Source organism: Alligator mississippiensis, chromosome 5, assembly GCF_030867095.1.
Source record: "Alligator mississippiensis isolate rAllMis1 chromosome 5, rAllMis1, whole genome shotgun sequence".
NCBI classification, from domain to species: Eukaryota; Metazoa; Chordata; order Crocodylia; family Alligatoridae; genus Alligator; species Alligator mississippiensis.
In genome coordinates, this window is record NC_081828.1 from 190,363,902 (window position 1) to 190,377,935 (window position 14,034).

The 14,034-nt window shown below is 42.3% G+C and overlaps 1 protein-coding gene across 7 annotated transcripts in view; it reads right to left on the minus strand.

The window, feature by feature from the left end:
- MPP7 (MAGUK p55 scaffold protein 7) overlaps positions 1-14,034 on the minus strand; it is a 277,171-nt gene that overhangs the window by 189,005 nt on the left and 74,132 nt on the right. The window contains exon 1 of one of the 7 annotated variants that reach the window (XM_059729110.1): positions 1,737-1,813. The exons of the other annotated variants lie outside the window; for them this stretch is intronic. The gene's annotated coding sequence lies outside the window, so the exon portion shown is untranslated. Of the gene's footprint in view, positions 1-1,736; positions 1,814-14,034 lie in introns of those variants that run through there. 7 annotated transcript variants of the gene reach the window in all.

Here is a 14,034-nt window from a genome sequence, read left to right on the forward strand (position 1 = left end):
TTGGTGGAGGCACAATTTCCACTAGCGGAGCATGTCTCCCTGTACCTTTCGTACTAACAAGTTATACCGGTAATTTTTTAAATTACTACAGAAGCAAGTTGCTACAATGGGTTTGGTTTTGTTCAGTTCCTTTGGAGAGAGAGGACGCTGTTGAGAGGTCACAGAAATAAAAACCTAGATTTAAACACAAACTATCAAGTTATAATACAAACCAGCGAAAAGGAATTCAGTTAGAAACCAGCAAAAAGGAATTTGGTTAAAACTACCAATGTTAACTTATACAGGGGTATGAAAACAGACAGACATCTGAAAGATGATATTTTTTCCTGATTCTGGAAAATAAAGCATGTCATCTAAGTAAGAAATCAGAATGATTTCAATTTGTCACAAGAATGGGTACTGACTGGGTGTTACTAATTAGAAGACTACTTTCTTGAAGTCCTCTTCACTTTAAAAGTGCATATTTTGGACATATTTGTACTTTGCAACATTCCTAGGTTATAAGCACAGGTTCCATACACAAAAGATGCAACAGTATATATTGTTCTCCACAAAAAAAACAGGCTAAAATTACTACAATAGATTAAGGACTATTAGAACTTAATAAGCTATAAATAAAAAAGTCACAGAGCTGCTAACCATACCTCAAATATAAACTTATTTTATATTCCTTAGCATTTAAAAAATGATACCTAAAGGAAAATTATATATGCTACATTTCAGATGTTACCTGATTTAAAAAATTACATACAGCAGAAATCTATAGTCCCTGAAGAATTCATTTTGTTTTGTAAAAGATGACAGGTTTCACTCCACCAGCAAGAAACAACCCTTTTTGTAAATAGTATTTTTTTTTTTGAGAATGAAGCAGTAAGGATTATATGTTTTACATAAGTTAGACAACAAACTGAAGAAAATTTAGTTTCAAGAGCTTCAAGGAAACAGGAAAACAAGTTCTAAATGAACAAATTATCAGTTTCCAAAGGAATGTCTTGTATTAATGTTCAAAAGATCAAGGACAACTTCATTTTTCCCAAAACATAGAATTTGAATCAAAGAAGAAAAGGTTAGCAGTCAAGGGTGACAAAGGTTTCCTTATAATGTTGCAGTTACCAAACATCTTCATGCAAGTCAAGCCAGACTTCAGTTAGAAAAAAAAAAGCTGGAAGTCTAAGCCAAGGACACACTGTACATTTTTTTTTTTAAATAGACACAAATATTTGATTTCTAATTTATTTTTACATATATAGCTTTCCTAAAGGAACATATATGATCAAGAGTTGCTTATAATCCCACAATCAGCAAAAGTATCCTCATCTGAAGGACTGCAAAGTTTTTAATTTTCGCGTGTGTATTAAGCTTGATAAAATGCAACAATTCTTGAATAGTCACATACCTCTTATTCACATGTGACTTAAAGCTTCTGTCCCATGTCAAAACTGAATGTTGACTATTACAAAGCATTTTCACTAACGAATACACTGCATTTTTACTAATTAGAACTGCTGGTTCTTCAAGAAAATCCAAGTAAACTTTAAAATCCTGTTGATCTGTATATATGCCATATATTAAAAAGCCTGGATATTATTCTTCTATTTTTTCACGGTAAATCATTCAATATTAAAAAAAAATCTAGACACCTTATTATTTAAGAAACTTATATATGGCATAAAGTTATTCCCTCTAGATCCTATATATATATTAATGAAAAATAAATGACCTGATGAAATCCTTACCAGTCAAATGCTTAATATTTTGTTGGAATGGAACAGGCATTTTTTTTCCCCTAAAGTTGCAAATTAAGCTACATTTTTGCAGTGATGATGTTATTTTCTTTGGCTCAAATTATTTAAAATGCTTTGGAAGTTTTTGTCAGAGTCCAGCTCTAGGTATTGCTGACTGCTGTATGGAACCGATTTGCTGCAACACAAAAATACCAGCTGTTACAGTATGTCCTGAGAGGGATTACCGAATATTCTTAAATTGAAGTTCAATCCATCTTTCCATAAAAATTAGAACCAAAAGCCAGAAACGTAACAGCAGTATCAAGTGCACCTGAGGCATTTACAATACCCAACAGGACTGTTACAACCAGCCTTTAAAAAGAGCTTATTTTTGAAATTTCATTATTCCAGTTGTACCTTGCTTCTATATATCACACTGTATCAGATTTTTCTGGCATCTACCATGTGGAAACAGTGAAATATGTGAAGTCCTGTGATATGTTGTTGAATTTCCACCAGGCCCTTAGTAACCTCACAGGCTCCTGTAGTACTTGTGACATCTAGTGGCTACACGGAGGGATACATGGATTTGCTTCAAGTATTTTATGACCAAAGAAAGCAACTACACTGTATTGTGTGTAAACAACGTTTCCTTTCTCTTTATAAAAAGTGGTTGTTTAATGTTACATTACAAAGGTCTTAGGATGCAGTTTAAAAAGTTACTTTTTAAATACTGTGTTGCAGCAATATCATTATATATATGTACAAACATTTAATGGAATCAAGTTAGCTATGCATTTCATTACAATCTCTAAATTTCTACAGGTTTCCAATTAAACCACATGACATTTCATAAAAACAAATTAGTCAACCTAGAGAAAATCAAAAGATAGGATCCCTCCCCACACACAAACCTTTAAATGGAACTACTGTAACAAGCATATTCACCAATCTAGAGGCATCAACCAGCACTACCCCAAGTGCTCAAAAATGCAGGCCAACTAACTAAACTTTGTACCAATTTTTTTAATTATAAATAGCCAGGAATATTATATGGTTAATTATAAATAACCAGCCTCCAGGGAACAGCTTTCAAAGCTAAAGAATCAAGAATTTATGGTTCTCAGGAAGAAAAAGTAAACTCTCAAGTATATGCTTAAAGATGTTTAAGATTATGGGGGGAAAGGGGTAGATCCTGCTTGCAATCACCCATATGTGCCATATAACATGCATCTAAGCCAGCAAGTCTAAGCCAGAGATAGTAAAAAGGAAGAGTGAACAAGACTGGAAAATGCTTTGAGGGAAAGGCAGCTTTTTACAAGATCTAAGAAAGGGAGGCTTACTCAGAGGAGACCAATACCTTGTATGGTTTTTTAATGAAGAACCTGCCAATCCAAATCTCTCATTCTGTAGTGGTCAGCCTTTCCACAACGACATTAGACTGGCAAGTCCCATTCATTAATAGTGATGAGCCAATTTTTTCCCCTTTGATTACCCCCATAAGCTGCTGAACATTTGATTTATGAAAGTTGTTTAAAGGGTTGAATAGGAGGAACAGACTTTCATCACATTTTTAAGATAGATGAAACACTTCCAGTCTGGTCTGGTCTGAAATGAGAAATAGCTTCAAGCAAAGTCCGGGTGTGTTATAAAACAGGGGAAACTAAAAAAACAGGTTGAGATACACAGGACTCCAACTTCACTTGTTTGCCTAAAAGATGCTACTACTCTGAGGAATATGACCTTGATTTCCAGAAAGTAGAAAGGCATGCCTGGAAATGGTATTTGAAACACCAGATAAAGATTTCATGTGGAGACAGGAAATTTGACAGGCATTCAGTTTTGTACTTGCTGTGGAACTTCATTTAACTGAAGTGTGCTGAGGACAGGTCTCCAAATCTATTCAGTACAGGAAATTGCCAAAAGAGATTTCCTAGACAGAGTCAGACTTTGGTGGTCAAAAACTGGATTAAAAGCAATACTTCCCTTAGTTTGTAGGTCTTGTCTTTTGGAAACTGTAAACTTAATGAGATCCACTTCCTTCACAACTTTTACTGACTATGTTTCTACCCCAATTCATAAAAGTTCCAGCCTGAACATCTGCATTCAACAGTTTGTTTTTCAATATTTTCCCCTTGATATCAATGCACTTGGTCCAAAGCAAGTGTTGCTTGACCATGCCCATCTCACGTCCTTATGCTGAAACAACTCAGCTGCTGCAATCATCTCATCAACAGTGAAATTCTTCCCATTAATGTCTCCCTTCAACTTGGGAAATGGGTTGTTTGAGGGAATTAATCTTCTGTGGCGAACAGGGTGGATGGGAAAGAAGCTAGAATCACATTTGGTTGCTGTTGTAACTGGAACCTGGGATGTGTGGAGTGATCCATGGTCCTGGCATAGTGCCACTCCTTAGCTCAGTGTTTGAAAGCCCATAGTCTTGACTCCTCCCATGCACAGCAGTTCACTAGTATAGTACTCCGCCTTGATGAACTTGCCTGTCATCATGCCTACCTTTTTCCTACCCATTCCCCCGCAAAAAACCTTACTAATAGATGCTATCCTCTGGAGGTGGAACCTGTGCACTTGCAGTACTGTTTGGTCTCAGGATCAAAATGATGAACTCATGTCTCATCCCCAGTGAGAATCCTACTCAAGAATTTTTGTGAGTTTGTCTGAAACCACCACAGAGTTCTCTTGAAATGTCAGTCATGCTTTCTTTTGTCTAGTGATCAGCCTTCGGAGCAACCACATTATGGACAACTTTCCCATGCAGAAGTTTTCACTGAGTACAGCATTCACTGAGACCCTGCTGATGTCCATCTCACTGCACTGCCTAATTACGAATAGTCTGTCATTGTTGCCATCTTGAACAAAGCTGAAACAACTTGTTTAGAGTAGTGGCCTCTCTAGTGCATCATGACCTTAGCTCATTCTCGCAGTTTATTCTCCATCCCTTAAATTCAACCCATTTTTGTAACATTGTGGTATATGAAGGGGTATCATCCTCAAAGTGTTAACACCATATCCTCATGGATTTCTTTTGGGGCCAAGCCTCCCTTATGGAGACATATGATCACCATTCTGATTCCATTCTTCTCCATTTTTCAACTTTTCTGAGATGGACTCACTTCAACATATTCTCCTACAGGTTCTGCACAGATGAAAAATGTGTCTCTAACAACAGTGACAAAAGATCAATACTTTCATCTGTGAAACCTATTGGGCCTTAGCATATTTTTAAATAGATCAGGAAACTTCCTGAATGCCCTCAATGAGTACTAGGACACCAACAGACTCTATCTGATTCCACTTACAGATCTGTATGTGTTTCCGAAGGAAGACCAGTAGCTCCAAGAACCTGTAGATCTCCATTAGCCCTTGCTGATGATGCAAAACTTTCAACTGGAATTTCCACTGAATTAAAACCAGTGCATAGGTGACAGGAGACCTGAAAATTATTGCAATATACTAAGGTGAGATCTAACCTTCTGCCCCAAATGGATATGATGGAAAAGGAATATATACACATATCCAGGTCCAGTTGCTAGCAGCTTACAAAAGTAAGCAATTCCATAGTACATTCACTATTTTAAAAGTAGGTGAAACAAGGTTAAAAAAAATAAAAGGGACTTTCCCAAGCTCAAAGAGCAAATCGGTGGCAGAGCTGTAAATGGAACCCAGGTGCCTTGGCTGACATCCTGCTGCTCATGCTGCTAGATGCATTCTCTCCTACTGGGAGAAAACTAAAGACTTAAGTAAAACTTGGGGATGCCTGATCCATGATTTTTTACTTTGTTCAAGTTACATCAATCCTCAGCTCCTGCCAGCAGAGTTACATGTCACCACATTTAGCTAAACTTTGAGAACAGTAGCTGAGAATTCAGTCAAGCTTAAGAGTCCATTTAATATTTTCAGTTACTCTTGCAACCTGGGGCATGCCTCAAAGATGAAGTTTTCCTTCTTGTGAAAAATCAGCCCTGCATTTTTCTTCTTGAAGCCCCTAAAGGCCATAAAAAAGAAACAGGCCCTTTATATTTCTACAAAATTCTAGCAGCAGGGGCAAAAACAGGAGATGATAAAGGCCAGAGGTATTTCTAAAGGAGAAATAAGACATGGGCAAAGAAAGTAGAAAATATCACAGATGGATGCTCATTAATATACAATAAGACAAGAATTTCTAAGGGCCTTGTTACTGATTACACTATGAGCTGCATAAATGCTGATGGGTGTTGGAGCAGTCACAATTCAGGTTAGCAAGGGCCTAGAGGACTGAAAGGTAAGACTCTTCTCCCTTCCCATTCCAGGTTTCCCCCTGCCCCCTTGCGCTCCCCTGTCTCTACCCCCCTCCCCCCCCCCCCAACTCCCAGGACTCCACCTCCCACCCCTTGGGATTTCCACTCTATCCTCTCACCCCTGGGATTTCTCCCCAACCCCACCTACTTACTTGTGGTGGTCTGCACTACTTGTCAAGGGGAAGCAGTCAAAGAAGAGTTAACCTGCCTGCCTGGCTTTCACTGCTGCCAGCAGGCTGGAGGTGGGGAGGTGCAGGGGCAAAGGCAGCGAGCAGGGATCTGGGGTGCTAGGCAGGGGGGGACAGTGGGCCTGATTCTGGGCCAGTGAAAGAGGGGGTAAGGATGGGGTGTTTACACTAATGTGTAGCCCAGAGTTCCCCCATACAGTGTAACACAGCTGGATAACACGGATCAGAGATAATCCTGTCCTGGACGGGCATAATTTGGAGCTGCCTAACCAGTGCTTAAAACGAATTTCAGGTGTTAATGTGCAGATAATTCAGGTGTTAACAGCTCTAGAAGCTGCCCAAAATTACCATGTAACAAGGCCCTAAGAAAACTTATTTAGCTACATTACCATTAAAAACTCCTTCTCATGAGAAGTCTCTTTGCTGTACACAAGTAGAGCTTTACTCAGAGCAATGACAGAAGTTAAAGGACTGTCACTCAACCAGGCATCAAACTAATGTAATTTTCAACTCCCACAATCCTCATTTAGAGTAGAAGAGTTAGGTCAGGACTATCACATTCATAACATATCCAGGCCCTTTAATGACATGTGCTTTTTTATCCTATTTTTCCCTTATCCCACTCTGGCTTTCCTATCTTCTTCCATGATATAGATCTGCAAGGAGCATAGCCATTATTCACCAAGCCATCAGCTTTTCATTAAATTCCTTTCCAAATATTCGTTTCTGTAGTACTTGCTATAAGTAGTGAGACAAATCCAGTAAACAATAAGGAGGCAGATAGTTGCTGACCAGCCCCTTGAAATCGCTCTAAGGTCATGTCCAAACAGAATAGCATGACTACAGACCCTTCCAATCACGCAACAAATTAACTCTCATTATATGAGTGTCCAAATGAGGGCCACTCCTAAGCAAATTGACTCAATTCATTTCTATCTGCTCTGGCTGCAGCACAGAGCTGCAGCTGCAGTCTGGATGGGAGGGGAAGAAGGTCCATTCTGGGGTTCTCACCCCCACTGGCATTTGGGGGGGGGGGGGGAAGAGGACAGTGGTGGATTGTAGCCCCTCACCTGGGAGGAAAGCCTCCAATCTACCTGCCTCCTATCTATACCTCCCCACTCCAGTAGAGCTAAGAAAACCCCAGAAGACCTCCCTCCCCTGTCTTCTCCCCACTCCCATCCTGAGACATCAACAGAGCTCAGAGGTGAGGGGGGAAGAGAGGCTTTGAACCAGGGGAAGATGCAGCCTCTCTCCCTGGATTGACTTCAAATCAGAGCTGATCCCCCACCCTCCTGATCCAACAGCTAACGTCTGTTGGACCAGAGAGATGAGTCTAACTCATGGCGATTTCTATGAATCACCATGAGTTAGACTTGGGAGCTGCACTTCTTTCTGAGCCCATAAAGCTTAATGAAATGAGTGAATCTTATTCTTAACTGAGCAACATTATGGCAGTCATAGCCAGACTTTTATTTTTGCTGGGGAGAGAGGCAAAGATGCCGGACATGTAGAAAGTTTTTACACATCACAGGTGACAGTTCTCTTTCCGAGGGGGGCCAGGGTCCTCGGGGCCCCCCACACACTCAGCATCAATGATGGCAATCTCAGTCCTAGACCTCCTCTTCCCCACATCTGTGTTTAGCCTGTAAAGAGTCTGGGACAGGAACCATGCCTTCAGTATCTATTCTTAGTGGTATCTGTAGAAAACCAAACATACTTTTGGGCACTCCATATGATGGCAAAGGTGAAAGAATATCTCCCTAAGCAACAAAATACACATGACACGTGATATTACAACCTAAACCAGTGATTTTCAATCAGGATGCAGGGCACCCTGCCAGGCCCCTCTGCAAAGGGGTAAGGTACCATAATTTATAAATTCATTTTTCTGAAATTGGGTGCCACTCAATTCACAAAAGTAACAGAAAGTGCCTCGAGTCCAGTGAAGAGTGCCTCAAGTCCAAAAAAGGCTGAGACTCACTGACCTAGACAATGAAAGATTTATTTTTGCCAAACCAAGTTATTAGTCATTTCCCCTGTATGCTTTCTTCAAAGCAAAGATGGTGCCTGTTAAAATGTGTTGGACCCATCATCCTAAAAACTCTGAACTGTTTGTCAGATACACTGAGCACCCAAAGCTCCCACTTACTTCAACAGTGAGTTCTTGAGGCCAAATACCTCAGGGGGGTTATTTAATCAAGGAAGAGGCATGTCACAAGCAGGAGCATTTATAACTTTCTCTACTGCTGCTCAATCTGTATGAATAAACTCTAAACCACAGGAGGTATTCCGGGAATTATGTATTACCGTATTTTTGCCTAGAGCAGCGATTCTCAATATGGGAGCTGCAGTACCCAGCCCCTGTGCAGAAGTAAATGTAACACTCACTCCTTTTCCTGCCTGCCCCAGAGTCTCATGACCTGTGCTGTCCCCTTCTACCTTCCAGGACTCCCTATGCCAGCTGCTCTAAGCAGCATGCCTTGGAGCAAGCAGGCCAACAAGTGGAGGCCACACTTTTTAGCTGAGCTCTCCCTCTGGTTTCTCGCATGCTGTTTTAAATAATACAGACATTATTCAACCAGGAACTAGACTGAAACACACCTTCATATAGGCCAGGGATAGGCAACGTTTTTTGGCTGGAGTGCCAAGAAAACCACACTGTCTACCTTGGAAGGTGCCAGAGTGCCAACATGCCAGAGCCCAGAGCAGCTGTCTGCAGCCTCCCAGATGCAACTGGCCCACAGAGCCCAGTCTGCTTGCAGCAGGCCTTGCAACCTCCCAGCCGCCTGCTGGGAGCACCCTGGGCTCAGTGGCTGGCAGCAGCTGCTTAGAGCCTGGGCTGGCAGTGGTATGCCAAGCAAAATGTCCTTGCATGCCATACTCAGCACGCGTGCCAGGGGTTGCTGACCCCTGATATAGGCCATAGGTAGTCAACCTTTTGATTCCATGGGCTGGATAAGTGGTACGGGTCCAGTCCACTACCCCAATCAGCCCTCGTGTGCCCACTTAGTGCATAGGGCCATGCTATCCAGCCTGTAGGGCTCCCCATGGGTCTGGAAATTTGGCAGGACAGAGCAGCAATTAATGAGGCCACCACTTCCCCACTGCCAAATTCTTGGACCCATGGGGAACCGTGCAGGCCAAGTGACATGGCTCTGCAGGCCATATCTGGCCTATGGGCTGGGGGCTGAGCACCCCTGACAAAGGCTACTCAACATTTATCAAACAGTAAAGAATTCCCTTTTTTAGTTAATTCAAAGCGGTGATCTAGTGTCAAAAACTTGTCCCTGATCCCTCCAGCCCCTACAATCATTTATCAAATGCATCTCATGTGAATTTCACTTTTTGGGGATGCGCACACAGCTAAGGCTGAATGCTTAGTTAATCCTTGTGTGTTCTAACAAATTCAGGAAAAAGATGAAAATCCAGTAGGGGCAACACAAATTAAACCCCTGAGAGGCTGATGAAAGCTTAGCCACCAACTTCAGTGGACTTCACACACTACTTGGGGTGAACATTATATGGCAAATAGAGATACTGTTGATTCCATACAAGTTTAACAACCTTGTAGATCTGGGGTGGGCAATTATTTTGGATAAAGGGCCACTTACCAACTTTTGGTGAGCTGCTGAGGGCTGCAAGGGTAGCCCTGCCCCTTGATAGGTGCCCCACCCCCTGATCACCATCTTGGGACCAGAAGTCCCACCCCCTAACCCCTGACCTTTGCCATCGGAAGTTATTCCCCCCCACTTACCCCCAGAAGTACTCCTTTGGGGAGAGGGAGGGTTGCCATCTTGGAACCAGAAAAAAAAATGATATAATAAAAATCAAACATTATAACGTATTTTAATTTTATTTCAAAAAATATTTTTCTCCTGATTTACATGCTTTTACATAGTGTATATAGAGATGACTGCATAATAGCTCAAAATAAAGTCTTAATCTTGTATATTGTGTGTGGGATTTGTGGGGGGGGGGTATATGTGCGTGCAGTGGGGGGATTGTGAAGGGCAACAGGGGTGTGGGCATGTGCAGTGTTGTGAAGGGTTTGTGAAGTAGTAGGGGTGGGAGCGCCCCACCACACATCCCCCCGCCCCCCCTATGGTACAGAGCCCTTGCTGCCAGTGGCAGCAGCAGTAGCAGGTGGTAGGCCCTCAGGGTGCTCCTGGACAGTGCCAGGCAGAGAACCCCAGCGGCATGCAGCTCTAGCTGAATCCCAGGAGCTGCATGTGACACCACAGAGCCCACCCAGCCCAGGCCGAACCACTGACACATGCATTCAATCCAGAGCAGGCTGGCTCCATGCCAGCATGTGGGGCTCCCAGCACTCCAGGCAAGAGCCATGCACCATTGAGTCAGGCCTGCAGCACTCTAGCAGGGAGCTGCATGTGGCAGCACAGAGCCCGCTCGGCCCAACAGCGTGCAGACTGGGAGTCATGTGTCGTCAGGCAGGCTCCGTGCCTCCACACATGGCTCCCCACTGGAGTGATAAAAGCCCCATGTGGAGGCACAGAGCTGGCCTGCCCTGGCCTGGCCCAGCCCAGCCCAGCGGCATGTCATTCCTGCCTGCAGTGCTAGGAGTCCCACTTGCTGGCATGGAGCCAGCCTGTTCTGGCTCAAAGGCACATCCCAGTGGGCCAGGCCAGACTGGCTGCATGCCACCACATGCAGCTCCCAGGATTCAGCTGGAGCTGTGCACTGCCAGGGGGCTCTGCCTGCAGTGGGCCAGGAGGGCCCCAAGGGCCTGCAGCCTGATGCTGCCACGGGCTGTGCGCCATGGCTGGAGAGCCCATACCCCCCCGAAGAAATAATTGTTTTTTGGAGGGGTTCCACCAACCAGATAGAATGGCCTGGTGGGCCGGATCCAGCCTACCGGTCATATTTTTCCCACCCATGTTGTAGACGTTGACTTAAGTTACAAGGTTATGAATGGGACAGTTTTGTTGTATTGTACATTAAAAATAAATGTATGTTCCTCCCAAGCACACAATATTCTTTAAGACCTAAACAATATACTTAAGTTACAAACTAAATACAGTAAAAGCTCTGTTATCCAGCATCCCCCGGGAATGGGGGATGCTGGATAACATAATATGCTGGTTAACCGAGCAGCCCAGGCTGCCACTTCTCCCACCATGTCTGGGGTGACCCTCCGCACCTCTCACCGCATCACCGCCCCTCCTGCTGCATCACCATCCCTCCCCACACAGCCTGTTATGCCCCCGGGCTGTGGGGGCTTGGCAACGCAGGCTGCTTTGCCCCAGGCCGTGGTGGCTCTAAGAAACCGGAAGTGCCACCATGGGCACTTCCGGTTTCACTTTTCCTTACAAGCCAGCATGCCAGTTAATAGAGCATGCCAGCTTGTAAGGTGCCGGTTACCAGAGAGTTTACTGTAGTATGGTTAAGCAGCACCATATATCAGGACAAATTCCAGAGTGCAACAAAACTGGTTAGGAGGCTGGGGCACATGATTTATGACGAGAGGCTGAGAGAACTGGGCTTCTTTAGTCTGGAGAAGAGAAGACTGAGGGGGGTCTAATAGCAGCCTTCAACTACCTGAAGGGTGGTTCCAAAGAAGATGGAACTAAACTGTTCTCCATGGTGGGAGATGACAGAACAAGGAGCAATGGTCTCCAGTTGCAACAAGGGAAGTTTAAGTTAGATATTAAGAAGAACTCTCTCACAAGGAGGGTAGTAAAACATTGGAATAGGTTACCGAGAGAGATTGTGGAAGCTCCATTCTTTGAGGTTTCTATGACCCAGCTAGACAAAGCCTTGGCTGGGATGATGTAGTTGGGGAGGGTCCTACTTTGAGCAGGAGGTGGACTAGATGAGATCCCATCCAACCCTAATTTTCTATGATCAGGAGATGCAAAAGCAAGAAGTAGGAGGGGAGTCTGATTCCCCCAACTCCTCCCTGCCCCCCACAAAAAACAAAACCTACATTTATTTTGTTCCAAGTTGAAATTTGTGTGTCAATTTGAAATTAAAAGGTACTTTAAAACATTCCTTAAAATATGTACACTAAGGCTATAAGTTTAATTTAAAACATCATAAATGTAGTAGGTGTCATATATTCTTAAACAGATCCAATTTACTGCAAATAAAATGTACCAACTGACAGATTAATATTTGCTAGTTTAATAAACCTATTCATTAAAGAGTGACCTAAATTATGTTTCAGATCAAAGGTTGCTCTTCAGGTTTGAGTTATTAGCTTATGTACATTTTAACACTTTCCCCCTGAGCTACAAGATATTCCTTTTTCTGGAAAATACCTGTCAGCAGGCTCCATAGCCTCTCCATTAATTACCCACACAAACAGTTTTGTTTTGGCAAGGTTTTTGGCCTTTATAAGCCTATTTGACAAACTGAAGTTAACAGCTAGATGAAATAATTGAACTATAACCTGCCTGAAAATATCCTGAACTGACCACTTAACTTAGTTGTTTTAAAATAAGAGAGTGCATCAACTTTTTGTATCCTAACTTCCTTAATAAACCTACTGCTGTAAGTTATCTAATCACATCTACACTCCCCAGTTACGCTTCCTTTGCCCTGACAGGATATTTACATTTTAGCAGTTTAGTTGTAAATTAAACAAAAACCCACGTGACTTGCTCCTGAATCCACTGAAGATTAGTGAAAGTGTGATTGAGGCTTTATAAAATACTACTTCAATAATCTTCTTATATCATGCACATTTATGTTGGAGTTTCATAATCTTTTTATCTCTTAAGGGTGGTCTTGTTTAGACATCTAAATGCTAGGTAATCAGACTCACCATGCCCAAAAAAAACCAAACCAAGCTCTCATTAATCTAATCTCAATATTAAAATAGTTAGAAACATCCCCAAAATAATAATCAGATTTCAAAACTCTACATATTTCTAGAGCCAAATAGGGATCACCTGTACTTCAGAATTCTTTCACACATACAATCTATAAAACAATTTCCACCATGGCTCCCCTCTTTTCCAAGTATACTTACTTTTCCAAGTAATTTATCATTCATGCAGTTGAACTTTCCATACTTCATTTCTGGCTAAATGTGAATTTCTGCTTTTTGAGGAAATGCAAGTGGAAAAGTGAGCAAAATCCTTTTTGCCCTTCAAGGGCAGAATGCGTATTTTTATGTAAAATACATCTTGCTTTCCCTATTAAAAACATTCTACTGACAATATCTTTTAAAAAGTCGGCTACAGCAAGTTTCTAAAGTTTAAATTTGGCATAGACAATCTTAAATGAAAACTAGAGACTTTTGCTTGGTTTGGAAAAAAAGGGGAATTTGATTTAATGCAGATTATGATTTATTAGTTCTGTCTTAAGTGTACAGTAAAACAGACGTGCTGTGCATGAACATACAGCTACAGACACTAAACACATACATTTTCAGTCCAGAAGCTTACATGTTTTGCAAGCCAACTGCTTAACAACACTGTTTCATTTTTGTTTGTTTAATTTTTTTAAAAAGTCATGCATTAAATAACTATGCAGCTGCACAATGTGTGGCTGCCACAGGATGACTCTTTGCTTTTCTCCATTATCCTATCACTATCTGTTTTAGGAACAGACTGCAACTTGGGGGGGAATGAGGGATAAATGCAGCAACCAATGCAGCCCATGGTGCAGTTAGCCCGTGATGTCCCAACTTCCACCATGCATTCCCTATATGTCCCATACTATTGCTCCCCTTTATTCTCTAACCCCATGGCAAGGGCTCTCCATTCACTCTTCTCCTACACCAGGGTCTAAATGGGTTTCCCCCTCCCTCCCTGACAACATTTTCATTCTCTTACTCGAGGAGCTTGCTTCTCACTTGCTAGA